We start from the raw sequence: 17,933 nt of genomic DNA on the forward strand, positions 1-17,933 counted from the left end.
CTCACTCAGCCTGGAATCTGCTTGAGATTTTCTCTCCCTCTGCCTCTGTCTCTCTTCCTTGCGCGTACTCTCTTACCTTTCCATATAACTTCCTCTGAAATTTCTTTTATTACAATCTTTTGATTTTATGAATAACTAATTTTTTGTCTAAAACTAGACTTAAAAAATACCCAATCTATCTGTTTTTCATATAATGGGTATTTGAGTTACTTATAATCCTGATTATTATAAACAATGATGTTAGGAACATACTTGTGTAAATATTGTAGTGTACAAAGAATGAAGACAAGAAAAAGTCAAAAGTAAGGTTAACTAGTACAGAAAATGCTTGAGTTTAGTGTGCATACCTTTAATCTTGTGAGAATATAATAATTTTTCTAAAATTAATTTTCAAGTTATACTCTAAGCAATACTTTTTAATATTCTTCCTTTATTTAAATTTATAGACTTAAATTTTTGCTGTCTTAGTGAATATAATATAGCATTTTTGTGGTTAAATTACATTTTCTTGGCTATCAATGCTATCACGTAAATTTTCACTAATACTGATCACCATTTCACATGTCAGTAGTTTACATTTTCTTAAATGCCTATTTTTGTATCTTGCCTATATTTCTCTTAGATCTATTATTATCTTTTATTTGTAAGAGATTAAATGCATGTAGGTATATGTTTGCATGTTTTAAACAATAAACCTTTTATTATCTATGAGGCACCTATCAACTCTCTTGTCATAACTATTAAAAAATTTATTTAAATTTAATTAACATACAGTGTATTATTAGCTTCAGGGTATAATTTAGTGATTCATCAGTTGCATATAATACCCAGTGCTCATTACATCAAGGATCCTCCTTAATGCCCATTACCCAGTTACCCAGCCCCTCACCAACCTTACCTCCAGTGTCATACATTTTATGTTTTCTTACAGTATCTTTAAAAAACTTTAAGTCTTTATTATATTATAATCAAATATACCCTTCCCTTTCCATTATGGTTATCTTATTTTATGTCTTAAATAATAAATTCTTTTCTTTTTTTTTTTTTAAGATTTTATTTATTCGACAGAGAGAGATCACAAGTAGGCAGAGAGGCAGGCAGAGAGAGAGAGAGGAAGAAGCAGGCTCCCTGCTGAGCAGAGAGCCCAATGTGGGACTTGATCCCAGGACCCTGAGATCATGACCTGAGCCGAAGGCAGAGGCCCACCCAACCCACTGAGCCACCCAGGCACCCCAATAATAAATTATTTTCTATAATCAATTAAGTTTTCTTATTTTTCTTATAAACAATAATTTTATTTGGCATTTATATATTTTCTCTGTCTAGAATTGTTTTGTGTATTATATAGGGGCATGAATCAATTTTTTACATTGTTACATCGTACAATGTTATAATTGTTATACCATGATTTTAATAAATAGTCATTTCTTTTCTCCTTATGCTCCTCTACTACTTGTGATCCATAAGGTTCACATTTGCATTTGCCTGAGTATTTTTCTAGGCTCTCTGCTGAGTGCCCCTGCCAATTTACTATGTTAGGATTTCACATTCACCTGATATTTAAGAGTGTCTTGACTGTTATCCACCCATCTTCTTGTAGAAATTTTAGAGTAAGTTTGTTAAGTTCCATTCAAACCTCTGACAGAATTTACTGATAGAACATTGAATCATTGGATCATTTTGGCAAAAGTTTACATTGTTAAAACATCAACTTTTCATATCCATGAAGAAGTTAAATTTCTCCAGTTAATTATGTCTTTTTTAATGAATTCCCACATAGTTACATAGTTTTTCTCTTAATAGTCTACAAATATTTGATTTGATGAACTTGTTTTCTGATTTTTATGTGGTTGAAATTTTATTTTTTTTAAGATTTTATTTATTTATTTGACAGAGAGAGACACAGCAAGAGAGGGAACACAGCAGAGTGAGTGGGAAAGGAAGAAGCAGGTTTCCTGTGGAGCAGGGAGCCCAACGTGGGGCTCGATCCCAGGACTCTGGGATTATGACCTGAGCCAAAGGCAGAGGCTCAATGACTGAGCCACCCAGGCATCCCCAAATTTTATCTTTTTATTGCATTTTCTAACACTTGGTTTCTAAGCATATAAATATAAGTGATATTTAATATGGGATCACTGCTCTTTTATCTCTTTTTGTATTATTATCTTTAAAGTTTTAGCTTATTCCTTTCCAATTCTTATAAATATCACATTTGGTTTTGTTTCCTACTGAGTGCTTTAGGACCTCCCTTACAATGATGAATGGGAGAGGTCATAGTAGACATCCTTATCTTGTTCTGGATTTTAAAGGTAATGTTTTTACATTTCCATATTGATCAGAGTAAGACGTACTTTGGGATTTTTTCAGATATCCTTTATCAGGAGAAGGAAATTCTTTTCTACTTACTATTTGTTAAGAGCTTTTATCAGGAATAGTATGGAATTTTATCACATACATTCTCTGCATCTTCTAAAATGATCAATTGCTTTTTCTCCTATAGTTTTATAATCTATTAATGTGCTATACTACATTGATTTATTTTATTTGGTGAGCCACCTTACATTCTTGAAATAATGCCACTATGAAAGGTGGTTTGCCTGTACAAATTAATGGGTATATATTTTATTATCTATGTTATATATATTAAGTATATTAACATATTAACATTTATTATATATTTGCATTAGATTCACTGTACTATTTTGTTTAGAATTTTAAAATTCATTTTTGCAAGTCAGTTTTGCCTATAGTTTCTCATTCTTCTACTGTATCTATCCAATTTGTTTTTATTTACATGATTATAGATATGAGACAATTAAAACCTTAAGAATTAAAGCTGTGGTGCCGAATCTCATCTCTTTCATAAGGGGTCACATAAGCCCAAACTGTTTAAATTGTGTATTATAAGCAAATCACTTCTAATCATTCTGGGTTGAAATGTGTCATGGTGAAATGATGCCTGCTATGAAAACTTAAAATGTAAACACTCGGTCCTTGATTTACCTTGTCTACACAACTGGATATTTAATTTTGCTTTTCTCACATGAGAGTATACCCTTCTTTTAATTTTATGTTTATATGCAACCTTCTGAAAGAAGTATCTTCCTGTCAGAGATTTTAAACTTAATAACAATTTATACTCTAATTTAAGAAGAGTCTATGTCAAAATGAACCAAGAATACTTCCAAAGGCTTGATATATGTTTCTAATCTCTGGAAATGCACAGTTAATTTATACCAAAGAGCTGTTTGCCATATTAACTTATATTTGTATATAAAAGGGTTGTTTTCATACTGAATCATCCTCAAGCCTGGATATTTTAATGTACTGACTATTAAGACCCATAGCTTTGAGATTTTACCTAAAGCAAGCTAGCATGAGACAAATTCAATTTGTGTTACTCATTTTCTGATAGTATCACAGTACTTTTGGTCTGCAGGAAGAGTGATAAAGACTGCTTTATGTTACCAAACCCTGTATCCATTTCTTTATGTTCAAAAAGCTAGACCACATTTCCCAGACCTCTTTGCATTTAGAACAAGATGCAAATGTTAGGTGAGCAAAAGAGATGGGCTCCTAGCCAATAATAATTTTTCAGCTTTCTCCATACACTCTTCCCTCTATGCCTGGCCCATGGAAACTTCCCAGGCTAGCTTCCATATTCTCCACTCATGCCTCTAACTCCCTGTTTTACATTTTATACTTTATGAGGGAATTTTCTTTTGAAAACCAGTCACACATGTGACTTATTTCAGGAATATTATCATTCAATATTGTGTAAGTCTATGTCATTCTGTTCAAGAACTCACTACAGTCTTAATATGCACTGATAAGTATTCCCAACCATAAAGTAAAATGTTCAGCTTCATTCTTTTATGCTGTTGTACTTGTAAACTTGCAGTTTACAGGAATAGATCATAAATGGGCAAACTGTTTTGTTTTTCAGTTACATGCTACCTTCTGCTACCAATCTTACCAAACTAGACAATCACATAAGTTGTTTTGTAACCAAAAGATGACAAAAACATACTTGTAGAACCAATTGTGTGACGAAACATACAGAATTATTCTGATTATCCACAAAACTTTGGATGCAGGAGTTTTTTAAATCAATGAAATAGATTTTTACAACTTTATGACACATACCATAGACAAATCAGTTTCTATATTATTCAGTCATAAATATTATGACTATATCATTTCATCTTCTCATTTGGAGATGAAGTCTGAAAATGATAATGGAATTATTTTTATTAGGAACCTTAGTGATTCAACATACATAAGTCAACTTTTACATTCTTTCAAAAATATTCTTTCTCCTCACTTAAATAGTTAACACATGTATCCTATACCTGGCAATGTAAGCAAGGCTTTTGGGGATATGAGGTCTATTTCCCTACTCTCATCTTCCTTCATAATGACTCTTTAAGGTCAAGTAGCTCATTAGTCCACTAAGTTTTCTCAAATATCCATGAACATACCATACTTATTCCACCTTCACATGTATTTATTTTGGTGAAGTGATTTCTTTGTCCTATTTGTTTAACCAAAAGTTACCCAATGTTCCAGTTATACCCCCTCAGGGATTCTTCTATTTCTATTGCAGTATACATTAAACTGCATTCTCCTTGAAATACCACTGAACTAACTGTAATTCTTGTTGAAATCACAGATTTATTTCATATATTTTATGCTTTGTGTATATTGTGAATATCATGATTTATATGATATACTTATAATGTACTGATTGTATCTTTTCAATTTCATATCCTCTCCTTGCAGAAGAATATAATAATTTCATTTATTCTAGACTCCTCATAATTCCTGTTGCAGAACTAACTATATAAGAAAATCTAATAAACACTTCATTCTTTAATTGATTAACTTTTTTAAAATCACAATTTGGAGGGAAAAATTCAACTTATCACAGTGATCATCAATCTTCTTATAAAAACTAAAATACTAAACTAGGTATGAAAAACATATTTAATAAATACTAAATTTTCTTATCTAAAAATAAGAATCTTAAGACTATTCTATTAAGGAATGCTATTTGAACCAAAACTAATTATTAATTTGCTTATCCCATTTTATTTTGCTCTATAATTGTTGAAAGTGGAGATTTTTTCCATGCAATAGAGCTATCAATGACAGATCAAATAAGCCTTTATTTCATTACTGACAGAGTCTGTACTTTGTAACCTGGAAATTCATCTTGTTTTAGGACCTAGAAAACATCCAAGCAAACAGACTGTAAAATTGGTGTCTAAGCAAATCTATCACAACTTCCATCTATCTCAACATTCATGTATATTGGTTAACTCTATGTCAATCTTTCCCAAAGATTGCTACTCTAATTTGGGCTAATATTCTTTCACAGATGACTTTTCTCATAACTATATCAACTGATCTATAGTCTGGCCATTAATTTAACCAGAGCTGGACCTCAGCAATTCACTCAACTTATTCTAGCTGTTTCTTTTCTTCAAATTATAATTTTCTAACTATGTTCTTGATTCATTTTCATGTTCTGATCATAAGCATGCAAAATATTTATCATGCTCATTCTGTTTATTTTGCCTAGGATCTTGCTGCACTGGGTATAATACCCTGAATCATATTCTAATTATGCAAAATAAACATAATCATTTCTACTCCTTCATATGATGTATTTTTCTTCTGCCCAATATTATTCATTATTAATATCAGTGAAATATCTGACCAACTCAAAATAATTGATCAGAAATTTTGATTTGGGTGTGCCTGGGTGGTGCAGTGGTTGAGTGTCTGGCTCTTGGTTTTGGCTCAGGTTGTGATCTCAGGTTCATGAGATTGAGCCCTGCACCATGCTCACGCTCAGCTTGGAGTCTGCTTAACAATCTCACTGCCTCTCCTTCTGGCCTTCCGTCTGCTCATGCTCTTTCTCTCTCCCTCTAATAAATAAACAAATCTCTTAAAAAAAGAAAGTTTGATTTGGCATTCTTCTGGAACAGTGTCTTTGTAGTCATAAGTCAGACTACCTTACTATTTACCCATATTCAATTTCTTAAGAAATATAATGTATGGGAGGAAAGTTCCACATGGAAGCTCTGAGAAAATTATAGCATGTAGTCCCTTTAACGTCTGAACAGCATTACAAAAAAATCATGACAATGACCATATATGTATCTGTTGCATGATAAATGAAGTATTTTTAATAATACAAATTGTAGTATTCAAGATGCATAATAATTTCCCTTACATGTATATTAACCACTTTGTCCTTTAATGCTATTAATTATTTTTAATATAGGTCTTATATTTATTTTCATTATTTTTCAACCAAACTATGATTTCATTATTTTTATGTCATATATAAATGACTAAAATATATTTTATAATTATAGTGCCAGAAAAGGATTTAGTATAATATTATTTAATCATTAAGCTGTTAGAAAACTGATGTATTGTCTTTTAACAATTTTGTGTGTTACAGATTTTAACTGCTATATTTATCAAATCTTAAATACATGGATCTGCCTCTGGGCTTTTAATACTATTTGGCTTTTTAGTGAATGGCACTTTAAGAATTTATACTCTTTTAGATACAGTAACATTATTGAATAGTTTAATACTTAGTAAAGATGAAATTTTCCCATTATTTCTAGGGGTATTTAAAAATATGCCTTTATGTATATCAATTGATGTCACCATGTCTTTTCTGGATTGTTTCAGTTTCAGCTTGTCCATTGGATTCACTGTCTGAAAATCACTTAGAGAAGCTATATTTATGAACAAACTATTTCTGATATGGAAAGGGTGCTATTTCTGAATATTCTTTTTTCCAACTCCCGTCACTGTGTTATAAACAGAAATGATAACTTCCCCTCCCAAAATCAGTCTATATCACCTGAAGTCCAAAGAAGCTTTTCTTATTCCATGAGTGTCACGAAATCCCACTTTAACATTTACATTGACCTCTAACGAGCATCATTTGATCAAATTTCCATCAAGCTACTTCTGAAAGAGATTAATAGATTTATTAGTTTCTGGCCATTTCTTCACTACTCATTTAATTTCACTGTAGTTCAAGTGCTTGATAGAAAAGTGGGACAGATCAACATTCCATTTCCCTCAGCATTCTCAAGATCCTGCCAAAAAAACAAAATTAAACCCTCCCATTTAGTCATGAAATAAAATCTACATGCACTGACAAAGAAAAACTCATACTGGGAATATGAAACTCTAAGGAGAAGTTTAAGAAGGAAGAAATACAATGTGTACATTAGCAGCATCTGGAACCCAACTCAGCCATTGAAAAAACCCCACTAGAGTATTTCTTTAATATTTACACTTAATAAACATATGATATAACAAACATAAAATCAACATATAGTAAACATGTAGTATGTGTACAGATACACAAAATATATGTATATTTATATGTGTGATTGTGCTAGAATCACTCTCTCTTTGTTGTTCTATTTCTGATAAACAAAGCAGTACAAATTCCATCCTTGAATGAAAAAGTAGAGGAGGCATTATCTTGGGCATATTAATTACATTTAATTATAGGCATATTAATTCTTTTTACTTTTTTCATTAATAAAGACAAACAGAGGTGCTAAGGTGGCCCTGTTGGTTAAGCATATGACTCTTGATTTTGGCACAGATCATGATATCAGGGTTGTGAGACTGAGCCCCACACTGGGCTCTGTGCTCAGTGAAGACTCTGCTTGAGATTCTCTCTCCCTCTCCTCCTGCCCCTCCCCCACACTCTCTCTCTAAAATAAATAAATAGGGGTGCCTGGGTGGCTCAGTGGGTTAAACCTCTGCCTTTGGCTCAGGATATGGTCTCAGGGTCCTGGGATTGGGCCCTGCATGGGGCTCTCTGCTCAGCAGGGAGCCTGCTTCCCCCTCTCTCTGTCAAATAAATAAATAAGATCTTTAAATAAATAAATCTTAAAAAAAAACCCAAGACAAAGATATATTACACTCACATATTCATGATATAAACACAGTTAAAATATTTTTGATCTAATGTACAAGGATGAGATAAATCTGTATTGGTCATTATACTCTAGCCAGAGAAAGTTTCTTTTTTATTTTGTTTGCTAAATACTGTTTTCCTAAAGAAGAGAAGAGACGGAACATAATGTAGTTTAGAAAAGCTCTCTTCGCATTTCTCTGGCTGAATCTCTGGAATATAAAAGGCAGTAAAAGAAAAACACTGGCATGTGGCTGTCCAATTTTCCCAGCACCATTTATTGAAGAGGCTGTCTTTTTTCCATTGGACATTCTTTCCTGCTTTGTCGAAGATTAGTTGACCATAGAGTTGAGAGTCTATTTCTGGGCTCTCTATTCTGTTCCATTGATCTATGGGTCTGTTTTTGTGCCAGTACCATGCTGTCTTGATGATGACAGCTTTGTAATAGAGCTTGAAGTCCGGGATTGTGATGCCACCAACGTTGGCTTTCTTTTTCAATATCCCTTTAGCTATTCGAGGTCTTTTCTGGTTCCATATAAATTTTAGAATTATTTGTTCCATTTCTTTGAAAAAGATGGATGGTACTTTGATAGGAATTGCATTAAATGTGTAGATTGCTTTAGGTAGCATAGACATTTTCACAATATTTATTCTTCCAATCCAGGAGCATGGAACATTTTTCCATTTCTTTGTGTCTTCCTCAATTTCTTTCATGAGTACTTTATAGTTTTCTGAGTATAGATTCTGTGTCTCTTTGGTTAGGTTTATTCCTAGGTATCTTATGGTTTGGGGTGCAATTGTAAATGGGATTGACTCCTTAATTTCCCTTTCTTCTGTCTTGCTGTTGGTGTAGAGAAATGCAACTGATTTCTGTGCATTGATTTTATATCCTAACACTTTAATGAATTCCTGTATAAGTTCTAGCAGTTTTGGAGTGGAGTCTTTTGGGTTTTCCACATAGAGTATCATATCATCTGCGAAGAGTGATAATTTGACTTCTTCTTTGCCGATTTGGATGCCTTTAATTTCCTTTTGTTGTCTGATTGCTGAGGCTAGGACCTCTAGTACTATGTTGAATAGCAGTGGTGATAATGGACATCCCTGCCGTGTTCCTGACCTTAGCAGAAAAACTTTCAGTTTTTCTCCATTGAGAATGATATTTGCGGTGGGTTTTTCATAGATGGCTTTGATGATATTGAGGTATGTGCCCTCTATCCCTACACTTTGAAGAGTTTTGATCAGGAAGGGATGCTGTACTTTGTCAAATGCTTTTTCAGCATCTATTGAGAGTATCATATGGTTCTTGTTCTTACTTTTATTGATGTGTTGTATCACATTGACTGATTTGCAGATGTTGAACCAACCTTGCAGCCCTGGAATAAATCCCACTTGGTCGTGGTGAATAATCTTTTTAATGTACTGTTGAATCCTATTGGCTAGTATTTTGTTGAGTATTTTCGCATCTGTGTTCATCAAGGATATCGGTCTATAGCTCTCTTTTTTGATGGGATCCTTGTCTGGTTTTGGGATCAAGGTGATGCTGGCCTCATAAAATGAGTTTGGAAGTTTTCCTTCCATTTCTATTTTTTGGAACAGTTTCAGGAGAATAGGAATTATTTCTTCTTTAAATGTTTGGTATAATTCCCCCGGGAAGCCGTCTGGCCCTGGGCTTTTGTTTGTTTGGAGATTTTTAATGACTGTTTCAATCTCCTTACTGGTTATGGGTCTGTTCAGGCTTTCTATTTCTTCCTGGTTCAGTTGTGGTAGTTTATATGTTTCTAGGAATGCATCCATTTCTTCCAGATGGTCAAATTTATTGCCGTAGAGTTGCTCATAGTATGTTCTTATAATAGTTTGTATTTCTTTGGTGTTAGTTGTGATCTCTCCTCTTTCATTCACGATTTTATTTATTTGGGTCCTTTCTCTTTTCTTTTTGATAAGTCGGGCCAGGGGTTTATCAATTTTATTAATTCTTTCAAAGAACCAGCTCCTACTTTCGTTGATTTGTTCTATTGTTTTTTTGGTTTCTATTTCATTGATTTATGCTCTGATCTTTATGATTTCTCTTCTCCTGCTAGGCTTAGGGTTTCTTTCTTGTTCTTTCTCCAGCTCCTTTAGGTGTAGGGTTAGATTGTGTACCTGAGACCTTTCTTGTTTCTTGAGAAAGGCTTGTACCGCTATATATTTTCCTCTCAGGACTGCCTTTGTTGTGTCCCACAGATTTTGAACCGTTGTATTTTCATTATCATTTGTTTCCATGATTTTTTTCAATTCTTCTTTAATTTCCCGGTTGACCCATTCATTCTTTAGAAGGATGCTGTTTAGTCTCCATGTGTTTTGGTTCTTTTCAAACTTCCTTTTGTGGTTGAGTTCTAGCTTTAGAGCATTGTGGTCTGAAAATATGCAGGGAATGATCCCAATCTTTTGATACCGGTTGAGTCCTGATTTTGGACCAAGGATGTGATCTATTCTGGAGAATGTTCCATGTGCACTAGAGAAGAATGTGTATTCTGTTGCTTTGGGATGAAATGTTCTGAATATATCTGTGATGTCCATCTGGTCCAGTGTGTCGTTTAAGGCCTTTATTTCCTTGCTGATCTTTTGCTTGGATGATCTGTCCATTTCAGTGAGGGGAGTGTTAAAGTCCCCTACTATTATTGTATTATTGTTGATGTGTTTCTTTGATTTTGTTATTAATTGGTTTATATAGTTGGCTGTTCCCACGTTGGGGGCATAGATATTTAAAATTGTTAAATCTTCTTACACCACACACGAAAATAGACTCAAAATGGATGAAGCACCTCAATGTGAGAAAGGAATCCATCAAAATCCTTGAGGAGAACACAGGCAGCAACCTCTTCGACCTCAGCCACAGCAACATCTTCCTAGGAACAACGCAAAAGGCAAGGGAAGCAAGGGCAAAAATGAACTATTGGGATTTCATCAAGATCAAAAGCTTTTGCACAGCAAAGGAAACAGTTAACAAAATCAAAATACAACTGACAGAATGGGAGAAGATATTTGCAAACGACATATCAGATAAAGGACTAGTGTCCAGAATCTATAAAGAACTTAGCAAACTCAACACCCAAAGAACAAATAATCCAATCAAGAAATGGGCAGAGGACATGAACAGACATTTCTGCAAAGAAGACATCCAGATGGCCAACAGACACATGAAAAAGTGCTCCATATCACTCGGCATCAGGGAAATGCAAATCAAAACCACAATGCGATATCACCTCACACCAGTCAGAATGGCTAAAATCAACAAGTCAGGAAATGACAGATGCTGGCGAGGATGTGGAGAAAGGGGAACCCTCCTACACTGTTGGTGGGAATGCAAGCTGGTGCAACCTCTCTGGAAAACAGCATGGATGTTCCTCAAAATGTTGAATATAGAACTGCCCTATGACCCAGCAATTGCACTATTGGGTATTTACCCTAAAGATACAAACGTAGTGATCCAAAGGGGCACGTGTACTCGAATGTTTATAGCAGCAATGTCCGCAATAGCCAAACTATGGAAAGAACCTAGATGTCCATCAACAGATGAATGGATCAAGAAGATGTCGTATATATACACAATGGAATACTATGCAGCCATCAAAAGAAATGAAATCTTGCCATTTGCGACAACATGGATGGAACTAGAGTGTATCATGCTTAGCGAAATAAGTCAGGCGGAGAAATACAACTATAATATGATCTCCCTGATATGAGGAAGTGGTGTTGCAACATGGGGGTTTAAGTGGGTACGAGAAGAATAAATGAAACAAGATGGGATTGGGAGGGAGACAAACCATAAGTGACTCTTAATCTCACAAAACAAAATGAGGGTTGCTGGGGGGAGGGGGTTTGGGAGAAGGGTGTGGTATTATGGACATTGGGGAGGGTATGTGCTTTGGTGAGTGCTGTGAAGTGTGTAAACCTGGTGATTCACAGACCTGTACCCCTGGGGATAAAAATATATGTTTATAAAAAATAAAAAAATTATATTAAAAAAAATAAAAGTGAATTATAATAACAACAACAAAAAAAAGATAAACACTGGCTCCCACTGGTCTGCAACTGTTACCTCCAACACTCAGTATCATGGCATTCCACCCTCCTCTCAATATGCCATGTAGCAACAACTTATTACCTGATAAGAAAAGCCCCAGGTGGAACGAGGGTGTTGCAATGCTAACCTTAGCTACTCAGATTATGCCTTGAGACTTCTCAACTAAAACCCTATCCAACCTAAGGAAAATCCAGAGATTTTGGGTGTGTGTGTGTGTGTGTGTGTGTGTGTGATATCAGAGCTACAGTTTTAAGATTGGGGGATCACCAAATGTGTTACTATCTTTTTATTTAATGCCCTACATCCAAGAAACAGTAACTCCCCTTTCTGTTTTTCTTTTCTTCCCTGTTCCTTTAGTTCTGATTACTAAACATTTATTGGGTTGAATAATCCAGGTGGGCTAGAAAGAATTGAGATAGGTAATTTTTAAATTACGAGATGCACAGAAATCATTCTGCAAAATGTCTTTGTCTCACTCTTATTTTACTGAAGCTTCTTGCTCATATCTAAATTAAGCAAAGGGAGTACAATATTATCCTATGGATATTATTAACTATTATTTTGGCCTTGTTTACACCTTGTTATCAATAGGGTATCTAAGATATGGGTTCTAAAGAAAAGTTAGTAACTTAGGCACTAATACACTTATGCATTAGACCTAATACCAATGTATGACAACAGTGCTGAATCTAGAGCATATATAACAAGTTGTATCCAATTAATTTTAAATCATAAGGCATAAGTTTTAAGTATAATGATCACATTAATAAGGACAAAATAATTGATGTAGATCAGATGTGGTGATTAGATGTATTTATCAAATCAATTTCTAACAAGATATTATTATGTTAAGTTTAAGAAAACAAAATTACCTCAAAGTAGATAAGAAAAATTAAAGCACAAAGAGAGACTATATTAAAACCCTGGGTGATGGAAAATGAACAACTGCTAGCAGATTTAGTGTATTCAGAGTAGGCGGAGTAAATTTTCTTAATTTCTTGGTAAAGAATAATAATCTGTATAGCACACACATACACACAGAACACATGAATTATAGAAAGTTTTAAAATGAAACAACCAACAATTTATTCAGTCATTCAAGTTCTGAAGTCCTATTCTGTGCACTCTTTTCCTATCCCTGATGGCTGCGAAAGATCCTAGGTTGAGAAGTCACACAGATCTGTGTTAAATTAATAACTTCAGCAAATCTAGCTTTGTAGGATATTGGGAAGCAAACTAAACTCTCCCAGGGTAGGTTTTTACTTTTTTTTTTTAATCCATAGATTTGTGTATTCAATTCTGAATATCACAGATACAAAATTAAATTACATTATAAAAAAGTGCTCCATATCACTCGGCATCAGGGAAATACAAATCAAAACCACAATGCGATATCACCTCACACCAGTCAGAATGGCTAAAATCAACAAGTCAGGAAATGACAGATGCTGGCGAGGATGTGGAGAAAGGGGAACCCTCCTACACTGTTGGTGGGAATGCAAGCTGGTGCAGCCACTCTGGAAAACAGCATGGAGGTTCCTCAAAATGTTGAAAATAGAACTGCCCTATGACCCAGCAATTGCACTATTGGGTATTTACCCTAAAGATACAAACGTAGTGATCCAAAGGGGCATGTGCACCCGAATGTTTATAGCAGCAATGTCCGCAATAGCCAAACTATGGAAAGAACCTAGATGTCCATCAACAGATGAATGGATCAAGAAGATGTGGTATATATACACAATGGAATACTATGCAGCCATCAAAAGAAATGAAATCTTGCCATTTGCGACAACATGGATGGAACTAGAACGTATCATGCTTAGCGAAATAAGTCAAGCAGAGAAAGACAACTATCATATGATCTCCCTGATATGAGGAAGTGGTGATGCAACATGGGGGCTTAAGTGGGTATGAGAAGAATAAATGAAAGAAGATGAGATTGGGAGGGAGACAAACCATAAGTGACTCTTAATCTCACAAAACAAACTGAGGGTTGCTGGGGGGAGGGGGCTTGGGAGAAGGGTGTGGTATTATGGACATTGGGGAGGGTATGTGCTTGGATGAGTGCTGTGAAGTGTGTAAACCTGTACCCCTAGGGATAAAAATATATGTTTATAAAAAATAAAAAATTAATTTAAAAAAATTACATTATAAAAGACAAAATGATATATTAAAAAATATAAACTGAAGTCCAGTTAATAACATTTTAAAGTTACTCATTGTTAAAATGGCTATAAATGAAATAAAAACAAGAATAGGTCATTAAAACATGACAATACCTAAAAGATGCCTAGTTTATCACATTCCTAACACTACCTTCTTCCCAGTTACCTTCTAAGATATGTACTATATCCTTACACTTCCTTTAGAGAAGCACATAAAAGTAACCTTACTATAGGCATATAGGTAATAGGGTATGGAATATACATTTGAATCCAGATAAAAGGACTTGAAGTTCTACTTTTTTTCCCCTAATTTGTCAAAATTGAGATATAATTTAGATACATTAAAACGCACAAGTCTTAAATGTTCAAACTCAATAAGCTTTGCCAATTATATACACTAGTGTAATCACCACTCAAACTACATTTCAGAACATTGCTAACATCTCAAAAAAGTGCCTTCTTGTCTCTTTCTGCACTCTCTAGTCCCAAGGAAGTAACCATTTTCCATACTTAACTTTGCCTGCTCACAATTTTCATATAAATGGTAATAAAGTATTTATTATTTTGTCCTTTTTCTTTCACTCAATATGAAATATTTACGTTTCATCCATATTGTTGCCAATCAATTGTCTATTCTTTTAAAGTTTCTAATGATTATTCCATTGTATAATATACCACAGATTCCTTATCCATTCTTGTTTTGTTGAACATGTGGGGAGTTCCCAGTTTTGGAAAGGACGGGAAGTGGCAGGTGTGCTATTATAAATAAAGGTGCTCTGAATATTCTTCTTTTTTTTTTTTTTTTAAGATTTATTTATACCACCACCTGGCTCACCTGGTGGTGGCTAATAAGGAAGGCATGTGTTGCATGGAGCACTGGGTGTTATATGTAAACAATGAGTCTTGGAACACTACATCAAAAACTAATGATATATTGTATGGTGACTAACATAAAAAATAAAAAATAAAAAATAAATAAAAATACGATAATAAAATATTTATTTATTTATTTGAGAGAGAGAGAGAGAATGCATCCAAGGGAGCAGAATTGATGGAAAGGGAGAATCAGACTCCTCACTGAGCAGAAAGCCTGATGTGAGGCTTCATCCCAGGACCCTGGGATCCTGACCTGAGCCAAAGGCAGTCACTTAACAGACTTGAGCCACCCAGGCATGCCTTCTCTGAACATTTTTCACAAAAATTTTTGTGGACCTATCTTCTCCTTTCTCTAAGATAAGAGGAGAATTGCAGAATCAGAGGATAGATGTTAACTTTTAAGAAACTGCCAAGCAGTCCTAACAAGTGGTTATATGATTTTACACTCCCATTAGCAATATATAAGTTTTGATTGCTCCACATCCATCTCAACTTTTAGGGTTTTCAGTCTTTCATTTTTTCTATTCTCAGGGTGTGAAGGAGTAATCTCACTGTCAGGGATGTAGCTCTTAACCACAGGCCACTGTGTCCTTATATATGATGCTCAGAAATATTCTGATTTTAGTGAATATATTGTAAACTCAAATAAAATCAAGAAAATGGATTCCAAGTTACAAGGCATGGTAGAGTTTCAGTAGAATATTGAAAGTATTTAAATAGTCTCTACAGAGGAACAAAAACAAAATAGAAGCTGAGCGACCAAAGCTCAGACTGAACTTCTGAACTTTCTCTCCTTCAGACTAAAATGGAAATTTCTTTCAGATTTTTATTCAATTCCCAAAAGGGCAGCTTAACAGAATGAAACCCAGATCACTTTAATTTGACCTCAAAAGACAGTTTTATTTTCTTTTTTGGGGGTGTTTATCCTCATAGTTCCTGTCAGAAATCCTGACTGTGAGACTGGTAAGAGAAAAAGTTGGCAGGGACAGGTACTACAGGTGAAGACAATATGTCTACAAGCTAAATCCTCCAGGGCCCAATTACCAGCTGCAAAATTGAAGAAGTCAGATTCATTTCTGACTGCAGACATTCTATTTTCAATTTATTTTGCTGTCATATCATAAATATTAGGAAAACAAATATTTTATCTATAAGTTGAGTTAATAATTTTATTGAAGATAGTGTATTATAAAATTATTTATTCCACTTATTAACTATAGATAATTGAAATTCATTGCTTATCTTACCACTTATTACTAAAAATCAGAGGCCAACACTACAAGTTTTATGCTTTTAAAAATAGTATAAGAATATCTGAACCAGAAGTTATTTTCTAAGAAAGGGATGGGGGGGAAGTCTATCTAAACTTTTTAAAACTTTGTTTCTTGCATTTAAAACTGATTCTCATTATAATTTGGAAAGAAAAACTAATCTCTTTTTTTCCCCCTCCCAGAGCAGACTCACTCAGAAATATTTTTTTGGTAGTTTGTGAGTGAACAATTCTATCCACTCTTTGAAGAGATGAAGTGAGTCTGCTGTTCTATTTATCTTCTAAACCAAGACACTGTTGACTTTGATGCTGTAAAAAGAGACAAAGAAATCAAATAGACTGAGTAATTTTTCTCAAATGGGAATATGGAAGAATCTCAAGGGAAACAGATTGCTTTACATAAGTCAGAAGAGGGAAAAAAATGTAGTGTTTAATGTAGTATCTATCACTGAATTTTAGTGAATTAAACAACTTTGACTATAACACAGAAGGGACTGAATTCCAAACACAAATCAAAATGACAGACTATAAAGTGACAATAATGATTATATTTAAGGAGTGACAGTATGTACACCTTAAATAATGAAATAGTAAAATGTTAACATTATGCATGTGACTTGACACTTTCACTGAATATTTCAAAACCATCTGGTACATTAATAAATTTTATACCATCTACATAAAGAAGATTCTGTCAATCAACCTATAGAGCTTATCATTTGCTAAAGTTGTTGAATTAAAGATATGATCTTATGTCAGCAAGATGTGAGGGTTATGTTTGCAAACATCTTGTGGTCATCATTACAGTCTTGTTTAAATAGCACTCATCATGGAGGCTGATGCCTTTGAACTTCCCTCTAACCACAAATACTGACTTAAAACTCATTAGTCTAGCAAAAGAATAGTTTTCCCACATAGAGAAAAGAATCTATTAAACAACCTTGGGCATCAAAGACCAATTAAAGTAATTTTAAATGTCTTTGAATATAAGATCTTTAAAATTAATCTACAGAGAGTTTACCAAACTGACAATTATCAGAAAATAATTGGAGAGTTGCCACATTAATATTTTTGATTGAGAAAATTTACCTGAAAGTAACAAAAGCATAGGCTCCTAGAACTGTTAGCAGCATTAAATATCAAGCCAGTGATATTTACAAAAGTAAAGTAATAAAAATATATGATATTTTGTATATGCAATTGTTACCTTATTATATGGTACAAATCTTACAAATTTATTCAGTAACACATAGATTCTATAACCTAAAATTCATCTGTTGATGGACATCTAGGTTCTTTCCATAGTTTGGCTATTGTGGACATTGCTGCTATAAATATTTGGGTGCACGTGCCCCTTTGAAGCACCATGTTTGTATCTTTAGGATATATACCCAGATACCTACTGACTTTTAAGGGAAAAAAACTCTAATACCTTTTGAGAGATTTAAGGTAGTGGACACCATTCTTTTACATTTGAATTAGGAAACAGTGGGAAGACCGATAACTTACTCAGGCATAGAGATATGAGAATATTCACTATATTACTGAAACAAGCTTAGGTTGGTAAACATTGCTTTTGTATGCAGGAAC

Source organism: Mustela putorius, unplaced genomic scaffold (genome assembly GCF_011764305.1).
Source record: "Mustela putorius furo isolate JIRA1106 unplaced genomic scaffold, ASM1176430v1.1 tig00000281_pilon_pilon_pilon, whole genome shotgun sequence".
Taxonomy (NCBI): Eukaryota; Metazoa; Chordata; class Mammalia; order Carnivora; family Mustelidae; genus Mustela; species Mustela putorius.